Source organism: Anabrus simplex, chromosome 5, assembly GCF_040414725.1.
Source record: "Anabrus simplex isolate iqAnaSimp1 chromosome 5, ASM4041472v1, whole genome shotgun sequence".
NCBI classification, from domain to species: domain Eukaryota; kingdom Metazoa; phylum Arthropoda; class Insecta; order Orthoptera; family Tettigoniidae; genus Anabrus; species Anabrus simplex.
In genome coordinates, this window is record NC_090269.1 from 260525597 (window position 1) to 260539482 (window position 13886).

Here is a 13886-nt window from a genome sequence, read left to right on the forward strand (position 1 = left end):
ACTTTACATTCAGTTTAACTGGGGAAACTTAGTCAATTTCCTCTGAAAACCTGTTTCAGTTTAGCAACTTTGATCAGCCACACTCTTCAAAAAATCTAATCCCCATAACGCCAAGTCAAACAACAATCGACCACAGTAGTTTTTAATTCTCTAATCTAATAAAATAAAGCACATTAGATACAAAAGCGCTGAACATGACGGCATATCCCCTTTTTTAATCTGGTTCATTTGGTCACTGGTATACTGTTCGTAGTCAGTTTATGGAAATCTAGTACCGCGTAAATTAGGCCATCATTGACTCTCTAGAATAAGGTTTTGAATGTAAATTTTGATTCTCAAGTTATCGAATGCATTATAATCGTATCTGCCCGTCACTAATCACAATCAAACTGAAAAGAGAAAACATATCATTAACACTTCCGAAATTGCGACATTGAGCTCAGCTGGAAAGCGCGCATGCGGTACAAGTCTGTAGAGTGCGAAATGATACAAAGTTTTTAAATGTAACTTGCGGAAATAAAACTACTGTGGTTTTTATAACGTGTTAACACAAAAACGTGACATTCCCAGTCCTATATTAGGACCAAAACAGTAGGCAATCCCAAAACCCCCCATGGCTTTACGTACCGGTATGTAAGGTTTACCGTAACATATGTCCTGGTCTCAATAACGCGATAATATTAAAATACTAAATTTGTGTTACATAAAAAGCAGTTTTGATTCCTGCCTGAAAGCCCAATGACTATACAGTGCCCTGAGGGAAGTGCCGAAAACCTGTTCGGCGATACACTCGAAAAAAGTAAAAAATAAAATAAACATCTAACCCTGGACATAAAGTAAACGTTTTGCAAGTACAAACATTTGAAAGAACACGTTCTGTCGAAATACGACCTGTCTCCTTCCAACTGTTGTGGACACACACTGCTTTATGATTTCCGAGGATTCTCCAAAAAAAATATCACCCGAATGTGATGCTAAGATGATCCCTTATGCGAGTTCACCGCCGATTGCTTTTCCAGTACAGTAGGGCCTACTTCCTCAAATTACCGCAATGATGGGATGTTAACACCAAGATTTGTAAGTATGCTGTAGCCGTCCTTTCGCAAGATAGTTTCTTTAAAAACGCGTGATCGAGAATTCAGAGTTGATGGGACTGAAATTTCTAGACGGTTGATTCGGGAAATAGTTTCTTTGAGGAACGGACAAATACAGGATTTTTACAATGTGATTTAATTAAGATGCTCACGGGACCACGTAATTTGAACGAATATGGGAAAACTTAGTTTCCGGGAACGTATAATCCAGTTTCAACTGTATTCGGTGGAAAAAATTATTTTTTGATGTTCCATGGGATGAGCAAGGACTCCCCATTTTGGCATCTAATGCCTGCATATACTCTTCACACTTGTTATCCAAGCTGACTTGTTGCTGGTGTACTTGCACGGTGAAGTCCTGGCACTTGAAACAATGTGGCTTTCTAGACTTCCCTATCATCAGAACAGGTAGCTTTTCAGCACCTTCGACGTTAGCACTAACCAATACCGAAATCTGCACTTAATTTTCCCCCGTGGCAGGATTCTCCCTTAACTAGACTTATCCAGGATAAGCTTGCAAAAAAGTGCAGATTCATCGAGATTAAAAACTTTGCAAGGTTTGTAACTGCTTATTTTAGCAGGCAGAAATGTTTCCTTCCACGCTCCCGTTTCCTCCACGCTCTGCTTTGAAAACAAATTGTTTTGTAAACTACGCCGGCCCTGTTAAAAGTGGTCCAGCGCCCCGTTCGACGCTTTAAAGGTATGAGGGCTATGCCAAAAGTTTTTGGCAGTGTGTGAGAAAAAAATTTTATTTGCAAAATAACAGTTACAATTTTTCAGAATACTCTCCATTAGCACGTATACGTTTTTCCATTCTCTGAAACCACTTAGAAAACGTTTCACTCCAAGCTTCTTTCAGGATGTCACTTAGTGCACCCTTGTACGCTGCAATGGTCTCTTCATCTGATGAAAACCGCTGCCCACGTACTTTTTCCTTGGTCTTAGGGAACAGAAAGAAGTCGCATGGGGCAGGTCAGGTGAATAGGGGGATGAGGTAACACTCGCACTTTTTCCCTTTCCAAAATGTCCATTATTCTGGTAGCCCTGTGTGCAGATGCATTGTCGTGATGCAGCAGATGCCCACTCTTGGACTTTGGGTGCTGTGACCTCCAAGTGGCGAGGACTTTGGGAAGAAAGTCATTCACATACCATTCAGCATCGACTGTACGACGTGTGTCCAAGGTCACAGAGGTGAGATGCCTTATTTTCATAAAAAAAAAGGTGCCACCATCATCTTTTCGGAACTCCGACTTCAAACTTTTGTGGGTGGTTCGCCCCTGGAAACCACCACACAGAAGACTGTCTCTTTGTTTCAGGGTCATAATGGTAGACCCATGTTTCATCACCTGTGATGATATTGGACGTGTCTTCGGACTGCCCTCCATTGAATTCTTCTAGCATGAAATGACACCAGTCCACTCTCTCCTCCTTTTGGCTTTCTGTCAGGGAACATGGCACCCAGGAGGCACATCTCTTGGAAGGCCTAAATAATCGTGAACGATGGTCTGCGCTGCTCTTGACCCAATATTTAAGGTCCCTTCAATGTCACAAAATGTAAGATGTAGATCTGCTTTGATTATATCCCTCACAGCATTAATATTTTCTTGAGTCATAGCTGTTGCTGGACGACTGGGACGAGGTTCATCTTCAGTCGACTGCTGACCCCTTGAAAACACGCGAAACCAATTCCCAACTGTGGCTCTACAAGGGGCAGCCTCACCAAAAACGCGCAGCAAAGAAGAATGGCATTCTTCAGCACTAAATTTCTTTTTATAATCATAAAAAGTCACTGCTCGTAAATCGCAGCGAGATAGATCCATCTTGCACCCTGTCTGACTCAGCACTGCCTGTGCTTTCTTCCCTCGCTGTGGAGGAACTACCGCTAGGAGGGGTTGCGCACGCATGTTCCAAGGTCGAAAAACATCGCTCTTTCAAATGAAATTAATCCCATTGTCCTCAGAATTATGGTTTACGCGCTGCTAAAAACGTTCGACATAACCTTTGTATGTTTAATTTTCACCCAATTTCTTTGGCTTTCACCTTCACAATAGTCCTGCTCAAAGGTATGTTTAAACTTTGCTGCTGTTTAAAGAATTTTTGCAGAGCTTCTTCTACTTCATCATACTTTCCAGATTTAACTTTCTTGCAATTTGCTGCCCTGCAGAAGTAAAGAAAACTTCATTCTGCGCTATAATGCCGATGAAAGAAAGCAGAGACATCTCCTGCTCCTTTGCCAAAGCAACACAGGAAAAGTGTCATATAATCTCCACTTTGTCTTTAAATATTAGCGCCTTTCGCTCGATCCCATTCCTCCGAGTTCCGCTCATTTTCACTCAAAACACTCATATATTGATATTAGAAGTACAATGAACTTCACTGACCCCTATTCACACCAACTACTACTGGAAATACGTAGCCTAGGTTTACAAGATGCAAAGACAAGACGTGTACTACAGTTCGTTAGCATGCGCTTTCTCCTCACACTCCCGACACCTGCTTCAATCCGGCAACTTATTCTTAGCGATTCTTAGAACCTAGGCCTATATCACCCCTGCATTCCTACTGGTTGTCACGACAACGGGCATCGTTTCTGGATGTATCGCAAGTACTGCATGGCCAAGCCGGTATCGAGTTTATTTTCCCATTTAATCATCTTTGTGCTATAGGTAATGAAGAAAAGAAACGCAGGTTTGAAGTTGCAGAAAAGAGTGCAAGAGAAAGTATCTCGGGTATTACATGCGAGTGATAAAGGCGCAGTAGCAACACTAGCACACCTAAACATAAACATCTTTCACAGCGAGAATTCAATTTCATGTGCATCCTTGTGCTATGTTCTAACAATGCCTTGTAATAATTACGAATGACATAAGAATACCTAGCTTGTATAAAGGTAAAAAGAATTTTCAATTTTCTGCCGACAGGTGGTATTGCAACGCCTCTGGGTGCGTGTCAGGCCCCTGCCACCAACACCGAGTTTGGTATCAACGTTCGTTCAACTTAGTAGATAATTGGGATCATTCGGCCGGCTGTTTAGCAGCATAATGTGTATCAGCGGGCAAGTCAGCCGTTTCCTGCATAGTCCGGAAATATGTCTCAGTTTATTCACCTAACTCAAGGTCTGTCTAGGGAGGTCTGGTCACGCTACCACAATCCTTTGCGGTGGCGGCCATATTGGGTCTCAAATATCGTTGTTATGTGGGCGTGCACGATGTAATGATGTGAGTAATTACTTGTATTTTGAAAGAAAATGGGATACTGTGCCGCTCCAAATTGTCAAAATAAGACAACTGACGGAATTAGAGTGTTTCGCTTCCCGAAAGTTAAGCAAAGGAGAGCTCAGTGGGTACAAAACTGTAGGCATGACAAATGGTAATCTACAGATAATTCCGTCTTGTGCGCGGTTTTGTGTACTTATACACTCGTATTACTCCTGAATAATACAGTAATATGTTTGTATGAACGATGTTTTATATTTATTATGTATTTTCTTCTAGCATAATTTTGAAGATGTACAATATAATAGGTTAGGATCCACCTTTCAATACTCCGTAATAAGATGGTAAGAAGTAGTTACAACCTGTTTAATGGGACCGGTTTCAACACATTTTAAGTGTCATCATCAGCCAATTTTCGAAGATCTTAAAACAACTAGCACATTGAATACAGGCAAAAAATTAACAATGTATCATAACGTAGCAATTCAGTAAATGTTCAAAACACAATAATCACAGTCAAGAGAGTAAACAGAACATCACTATCTTGCGCCGAAAACAAATATAGCTGAAGTTCATAAGCAGGTCAAATATTCGCTTATGTAAAGTCGTTGCTAGGCAGGTCTTGTAGGCATTTGTTTCTCCGGCCGAAGAGCAAAAGGTGACGTGAATGAAGTCTTAGGAAAACAGTATAGGATTAAATTTCGTCAAATTTCAAAGTGGATATATAGGTTTTATAAAATAATTTAAAACATTAAAAAAGAATAAAGCCAAATAAAAAATATATTTAAAAAATAGGGAGAAATAATGAAAGAAATACGAGGTTCAACTCGAAACAACTTGCCGTAGTAATTGATAAAGAAATGAAAAATAGAGAAAGGGGGGAACGTTAATTAGAGGGTGGTGATGGTGGTGGTGGTGGTGGTGGTGGTGGTGGTGGTTATTGTTATTAGAGGAAATATAATTGGGCAAAAATCCTTAATATAATATGAATTCGAAGAAAAAAGAAAAAAGAACCGACACTTCGAAAAATGAAGATATCGGTTAAAGGAAGACAATTACTACGGCAAGTTGTTTCGAGTTGAACCTCGTATTTCTTTCATTATTTCTCCCTATTTTTTAAATATATTTTTTATTTGGCTTTATTCTTTTTTAATGTTTTAAATTATTTTATAAAACCTATATATCCACTTTGAAATTTGACGAAATTTAATCCTATACTGTTTTCCTAAGACTTCATTCACGTCACCTTTTGCTCTTCGGCCGGAGAAACAAATGCCTACAAGACCTGCCTAGCAACGACTTTACATAAGCGAATATTTGACCTGCTTATGAACTTCAGCTATATTTGTTTTCGGCGCAAGATAGTGATGTTCTGTTTACTCTCTTGACTGTGATTATTGTGTTTTGAACATTTACTGAATTGCTACGTTATGATACATTGTTAATTTTTTGCCTGTATTCAATGTGCTAGTTGTTTTAAGATCTTCGAAAATTGGCTGATGATGACACTTAAAATGTGTTGAAACCGGTCCCATTAAACAGGTTGTAACTACTTCTTACCATCTTATTACGGAGTATTGAAAGGTGGATCCTAACCTATTATATTGTACATCTTATTTCTCTATTCAATACGGAACAATAATGAAGTTTTTAACTTTAAATAATTTTGAAGAATCGCTATTTGAACTAAAGAGGGCAGATGGACGGAAACTACTCAAGTGGAATTCCATCCCAACAATTTTCAACGTCCCTAATCCACCCAAGTCTTTGACATATTATAGGGAACCTCCCAAAGAAAGGGAACCGTCTTTCAAAACAAGCAGCCGGGCTGAGTGGCTCAGACGGTTAAGGCGCTGGACTTCTAACCCCAACTCGGCAGGTTCGATCCTGGCTCAGTCCGGTGGTATTTGAAGGTGCTCAAATACGACAGCCTCGTGTCGGTAGATTTACTGGCACATAAAAGAACTCCTGCGGGACTAAATTCCGGCACCTCGGCGTCTCCGAAGACCGTAAAAGTAGTTATTGGGACGTAAAGCAAATAACATAATAATAATAAATAATAATCAAAACAAGAAAGGAAAATAACAGGAAATGTGTAATAGTAGAATTGTAGTTTATGAAAAAAAATTCCTTTACATGCGTCCGGCTCCATGGCTAAATGATTAACGTGCTTGCCTTTAGGTCATAGCGGTCCCGGGTTCGATTCCCGGCAAGGTCTGGAATTTTAACCGTAATTGGTTAATTTCGCTGGCCTATCTCTTCAAACCAACAATTTGTGTCCAGCTTGTCATCATTACAACAATAATTGTTAATAGCAGTCTTTTACGGTACTGTAGTTACTATTTACAGCTTTATTTCATTCACCTTAAATGCTCTGTGGAGTACATTATCTGCCTGGACAAATACTTAAAGATCAAAACCCTCGCACTAACCAACTACTGTAATTTAACGTACCGTACCCTAACACAATATCCTAATGTAATCCCTAAAATAGCCTAACCTAGGTTAACTCAATAGTGACTGAATTTCTATTTCTTAAGGAATCGCGTCTACCAATGGCTGTAATTTTCTAACCACTATTATTATTATTATTATTATTATATGCATGAACGTTAGGACTCAGTTGAGAGCCCCGTGGTCGCCAACCCACGCTCCCTAGTTAGGAGCTCCTGACGCCCCTTTCAGTCACCTCTTATGACGGGCAGGGGATACCGTGGGTGTTATTCTATTTCCACCGCCCACAGGGGGAAATCAATTTGGGTTGTGACTACGAGGCCCTTAGCTGAGTCTTAACATTGCTTTCACTTGTGTTAGGCTCACACCTATTCTATCCCATCCGACTTCGCCTGGTCAACACTTGTTCTTTTCCGACCGCGACAGCATTAGCGCATGCGAGGTCAAGGAAGTTTTTCATTTCCACGCACTTTGTGGCCTTCATCTTTCTTTTGCCGATACCTTCATTTTTCGAAGTGTTGGACCTCTTCCATTTGTTTTCTTCTGATTAGTGTTTATAGACGATGGTTGCCCAGTTGTACTTTCTCTTAAAACAACCGTCACCACCACCAATTGGTACTATATAGCTGCAATAAACTAGTTAAGAATAGCTAAGAACATCACCCTTGTTGCACATGTGCAGAGTATTTTTGCCTTAGAACCCAAAGAAATACCACATGAATGGATAACAACAGTTACCATACATAATTTAATGCACTCAACTCAAGAGGCATTCGGTGTTCGTCAACACACTGGGGTAACCCCTTAGAAACGCAGTATCGGTAATTACTTTCTTAATAAAGAAAACGCTGAAGGTAATTTATTACAACTGTCTTTTAGTACTTTAAATATAGTACTTCAAGTTCAGTATTTCTTGTACCGGTAATCATAATATGACACAGGTACTGTACAGATTTCTATGTTTCTCTCAATAAGATTACGTATTTGTCAGCTGATATTAATAGGAAACACTGCAAGACCAAGTTGCAAGGAAGTAAAAGAGTTGGACATGAGCTTTCTTGTTTCAAAAAAAGAGAAAAGAATTTCAGGCTCTGCTAATTATCTTCCTATTCAAATAGCTGCGAATGTTATATATACATGAACAGTACATACCAAATTAAATTCTTTGCGAAATTTGGTTGATGTTCTGTTTTATTCCAATGTACGGCACCGAAATCCTCTAAATTCAAATACACTTGCCTTTGGTTACGCTCGCTTAAAGACCCAATATGGCGCTCCATAAGAAGCATTCGTGACTTGACCTCCCTAGACAGACCTTGACCTAACTAATAATGGACACTGAAAATCTTATTAGTTTAGTTCAAAAACGTAATTTCCTCTACCGTACGTATTAGTGCAACAACAACTTATGAGACAATGGCCAGAAGGAAATAAGCAAGGGAATGAAAAATCAATCATGTTAAAATATTCAATTTTGTAGTCGATTAGGTCATACTTTATTTATTTTGTAATTATAGTTGGCCTTATTTCAGAATCATATTATGCTGGAGTCCACATACAGTGCGGTATGTCAGTACGGTAACTGACATTGCTTGGAATGTATGTAAGTATTTATTATACAGTATTTACCACGAACAATTTTATAAGTGGCTTTCTCTATCTTTGTTGTGCATGTATTCCTAACAAACAATAATGCACAAGAAGCTGCTCTGTCGTGGACAAATACATTTCACGTTTTTTTTATTAAGGCTGAGGCCTTCACCGACATGGCACACAATTTACTGCATTAAAGTTGCATCAAACTATCCATTGTGTGTTTTACGTTTTCCTGCATAGAATCCTGTCCGATTATATTCTGCTAGATATGAACAGTGGAGTGGAAATTTCGACTGATGGGCTAGGTTCGATTCCACAAGGTGAGTAAGCATGTGGTGCTCGTGTTGTCATGGTGTGACGTCATATGGCCTTGGCAAGTCCAACAGGCTCCGTGACACCAGAGACCCACGGCAAGCGCGTGAACAGTCTCATAAGGTGCAACTCACGGAGACTGGAGGGTTCTAACTATGAGCTGCGTTGAGTGGACGTTTTGTATCTCAAGGGGCTCTAAAATATGAACTGCTTAGCCGGGAAATATACATACAACAAAACAGAAAAAATACACACATATCTTAATGCAACCAATCAAGGGACCAAGAATATCGCTTCTTAGGTGGGAAAACTTATGCGGGAACTTCTTAAACGAGTTACCGTACTGTTATTTTTCTTAGTTAATGGCATTAAATGGTTTGCCTATTTCCTTGCCTAATTTAAACTGTATCCCATTTTTATTGTCAAAATAAATCCCTCCTGGAATAGTTGTGTTTGTATACAGATGTACTGGTTATATCTACTCTAAATTGAAACTTGCCAGTTTCTTATTGTGAGCACAAAATCATTTTGGGGTAACCAATAATGTTACACCAAGATGTGAAAAGTTTCCACTATTGTCCGGATATTTGTTATTGACGTGATATTGGCTTTTGGGCTTATGCTGTGTCAAGAAAATGAGGCGATATACGTTTCACAGAGAACTTAGCTCCACGTCTTCAGAGGAAAATCTGAACTGTTCACAAGGAAGACTTCTACAATAATGAGGGTTTGAATTTAAGAAGGCTTTACTGTGGGAGCTGTAGTAGTACTCTCATTTGTCACCAGGTGGCTCCCCATATCCTGGCACAGCACTCCAAGCAGGAGCTGGCGACTCTACGTTCCAAAGATGATTTTTTTTTTCTATTGGCTTTATGTCGCACCGACGCAGATATGTCTTCTGGCGACAATGGGACAGGAAAGGGTTGGGAGTGGGAAGGAAACGGCCGTGGCCTCAATTAAGGTACAGCCCCAGCATTTGCCTGGTGTGAAAATGAGAAACCACTGAAAACCATCTTCAGGGCTGCCGACAGTGGGGTTCGAACCCACTATCTCCCGAATACTGGCCGCACTTAAGCGACAACGAGCTAGGTGAAGGATGTTCTGTCACACCGCGTGTGCATGAGAAGTAACAGAGAGGATATCAGACGAATCAGGGACGAATGTAGCATAGGAAATAAATAGAAATGAATAAATTAAAATGAAAAAAAAAAAGACACCGGATATGTACAGTTTCACAAGTACGGGCTGTAGAAGCATCAATGTAAACTATATTTGTTATGTCCTGCAAGTCAGGAAATGTAGTCAATGCATAGGAATAAATGGAACAGTTACCACTGAAAGTGTTTCTTCTCTTAAACTTTTTTTTCTACAATCCCAGAACCCTCTAATATCTTAGGGCCTATGATTGTAACATTCCACTGTCTATGGGTATGTGAAGTATTTCTAATTGAAAATTTGTTATTGTTGTATCTGCCCCATGGAACGTGCGCGGGAGGCACATTCTCCACTCTGTGTATTTCGGAAGTAATAACAGCTATCTTGGAACATATGCTTGATACCGCCATTCTAATGAGCAAGTCAGTTACCGCAAAGTCTACCTGCTCGTACAATCCCGTTACTTTTAGCAGCACTTTTTCACATTAGGTTCCAAAACATTCTAGAACTTCTAATTTTCTTATTTTATCCTTACCTTGTTCAGCGATCGATAGCAGTATTGTACCCTTGTACATGCTATTATTATTGTATTGCTGCCTTAGTTATTGAGTCTCCTCCAAAAGCTTGTTCCAAGTGGCTTCAATATAAATACATAGGGGATTAAAGGAGACTATGATTATCATTTTATATCCCAATAACTACCCCTCCAGGTTTTGAAGATACGAAGATACCACATATCAGAATAAATGAATAGGATATATGCTACATCCAAATTTAACCACTCCCTTGCTCAACTTCTTTAGTATAGACTTTCCCAAGCTTCAAGAACACATTAAACATATCTTATACAAATTCTAATGAATAGACGGGAAGCTACATCTTTGACTGGATATGCAAAACGTCACCAACAGACCACTGAAATGAAGGTCTATTCTTGTCTCCAAACGCCAAAGACGGAGAAAATAGTGAATGAGAACATCCGGCATCAACTTGGGACTGCTCAAGAGCCTCCTAGAAACCTTAGAATTAAGCATATCATGATGGTACGGGCATATAACAAGGAAAGCTCCAAATAGGACCCCAATAGCATACTTTGAAAGGAATGTTTGGAAGAGATCCAGAGGCAGGCTTTGTGATGGTTGGGAAAAGAAATATTTAAACACCTTACCAGCCAGCTGTGGACGAACAGGACAAACCAGCTTGCTGGAGCAGAGAATTGATGCCGATGATTACTTATGCCTATTGCTCACGGTAACATGTTTCGTAAAATTTGCTGTACAATTAATTTTATAAAAATTTGGTGAAAACAAGTTGTGTTGCTCATGGTAAGTTATTATTTTATATAATCCATGGAAGCATCAGGATGGCCATCTATGAACTCACTTCTGAACTAAGATGTGTGTGTGCTGCCATCTATCGATAAACTTTTAAACCAAGAATATGAGAATATGGCTCCAACAGGCAAAGCAAAACTTGCTGCTTTAGCTGCAATTATATGTTGTACAGTGGTAAAAATGAAGAAAAGAAATGCTAGGAAATGCTGGACTCAGGATTGGATCAAAAGAAGAGAAGAAGATAGAGGATTGCTGTCCTTGGTCAGACGTCAGAAAAGTTGGATGGCGCAGCCACGCGGAAGAATGTTGAAGCTGCAACATAGTGACTGGTGAGCTTTATTTACATGGCGAAGCATTGACGTCGTGATGGAAATACAAAGAAAATTGTCAAATTTGAGGAGGTACTGCTCTGTATACGGTTGCAAATCGTATAAAACGGATGCGAAATCTCTTCACTACTTTCCTGTACAAAAAGTTCACAGAGAAAGATGGTCTTCTGCGCTGTCAATTGGAAAACGTGTTACGCGATACATGACAGTGTGCAGTCTGCATTCTCGTGAAGACGACTTCTTTCCACAGCATAGGTACCGGTACTGTTTATTGTACTCATTGATAGTTATTGTCTCTAATTTGTATTCACAAAGATTTAGCTACATCAAAAATACTGATAAAGTTGTAGCCTAATACTTCTGTGCCGCACATAGAATGTAATCCGCTCTTTGTAAACTTCTTCATATGTGTAACAGCAGACAGTAAATTAACTATCTACGTGTGAGTAATATCTTTAACTGGTAGTAATTAAACACTGCATTTAAATTGTCTATAAAATACTTCTTTCAATGAAAGAAAATACATAGTATTTTGCCATCATAAGTTAGCTTTTTTTTTGCTATTTGTTTTACGTCACACCGACACAGATAGGTCCTATGGCGACGATGGGACAGGAAAGGTCTAGGAATGGGAAGGAAGCGGCCGTCGCCTTAATTAAGGTACAGCCCCAGCATTTGGGAAACCACGGAAAACCATCTTCAGGGCTGCCGACAGTGGGGTTCGAACCCACTATCTCCCGGATGCGAGCTCACAGCTGCACGCTCCTAACCACACGGCCAACTCGCCCGATCATCATAAATTAGAAGCCATAACCTAATTATTTGGTAGAATTGGACAAACCAAGTATTCTTCAACCCCAAACAGCTGTGACTGTAGAGGTTATAGTATTCTTTAATTATAATTTTTAAACTTTGCTCTGCATATTCTGTAGGTAGTTATAATTTTTATACTTATTATTGTCGGTTCTAAGTTCTAACTTTTGTGCTGATGGTAAAAATGGAAGAATATTAAGATTAGGATGTGGGCTGTTCCATCACAAGCCTGTATAAAGCCTAGGATTTATTTGCTTTACAATATTTACTTAGTAGAATTATTATTTTATTTCTTCCCCAAAATTACAGTTAGAAGACAGGTAACTCCCCGTCACCTGGCTAAGGCTTTGGCATGGACCAAATCAACAAGAAATTACTCCATAACCTCTAATAGTGGAAAATTACAGTAGCTTAACTGTTAAGGTGCATTAGCGTGTCAACGGTAACATTTCTCTGACAAACCCGCTTTACATGTCCAGTTGCACTTCACATTTTCACTCCCTTTGTTCAAGACAACATTAACTTTGTGGGGTTTTGAATCGATGTGGGATGATTGTAAACACAACGCTACAACAGTTTCATTTTCTGTTTCAAACTTTTTACCTACACATATCAAGTAATTACGCTTGAATATTTCTTCCCCTTCCACTAATGGACGCGTGAAATCTCCGACAACTCTCAACAGTTGCGCACATGACACCAAAGACATTTTGAACACTTAATCAATCCTACAGACGCACACTGTCGTGTTTATTTCCCGTCACTATCTCGCCGCCATATTGGAAACAGCTGACCGTAGGCTCCTCCCCCGTTTCGGACGTCAACAGGCAAAGCAAAACTTGCTGCTTTAGCTGCAATTATATGTTGTACAGTGGTAAAAATGAAGAAAAGAAATGCTAGGAAATGCTGGACTCAGGATTGGATCAAAAGAAGAGAAGAAGATAGAGGATTGCTGTCCTTGGTCAAAAATTAGTTGAGGTTAGAAGACCAACACTCCTTTAAAAATTTGGCGATTGCGTTTTCTGCCTCTCTTCTCGCATTTCTGTTGTGGTAAAGTGACATTTTAACTTCGCACAATCAAGGATATTTCTGGTATTCGTCCAGTAAAGCACTAACAGCTTCTTTAGTCCACCCGGATCCTGCCATTTTAAAAAGAGGTGTTTGTTTACAATCGAGCTTCACAATCTTCTCACGACGTAGCACCAGGCATCATCGTGATATCAGCTTCACTGATTGGTTCGTTTCGTAAGAATAATTTTACGGAGTAGAAAATGACCTATTTTATGAAAAGTTTTATCAAATGTTTTATAAAACTTGAATTTGACTGTAACAGAAATTTTATAAAATTAAATTATTGTTCAATAAATTTGACAGAAAATTTTACTGTGAGCAACAGGCATTAGGTAGTTCACTAAAATTAGTAGCATCCATGTTCATATGAAGTTTTATTGTAACATGGATGAATATAAAGTCCAATATTCAGTACAAGAAAAGAACATAAAACTTACGAGGAAAAAATGTATTTAAAACAACAGGGTAAAATGTAACTGAGAATGTTCTGGATGAAGAAGTAGCCTTGATGTT

The 13886-nt window shown here is 39.3% G+C and overlaps 1 protein-coding gene across 2 annotated transcripts in view; it reads right to left on the reverse strand.

Annotated features, from left to right (window-relative positions):
- Window positions 1-13886, reverse strand: part of LOC136873966 (zinc finger protein on ecdysone puffs) — a 185821-nt gene that overhangs the window by 17678 nt on the left and 154257 nt on the right. The window lies entirely within an intron of this gene.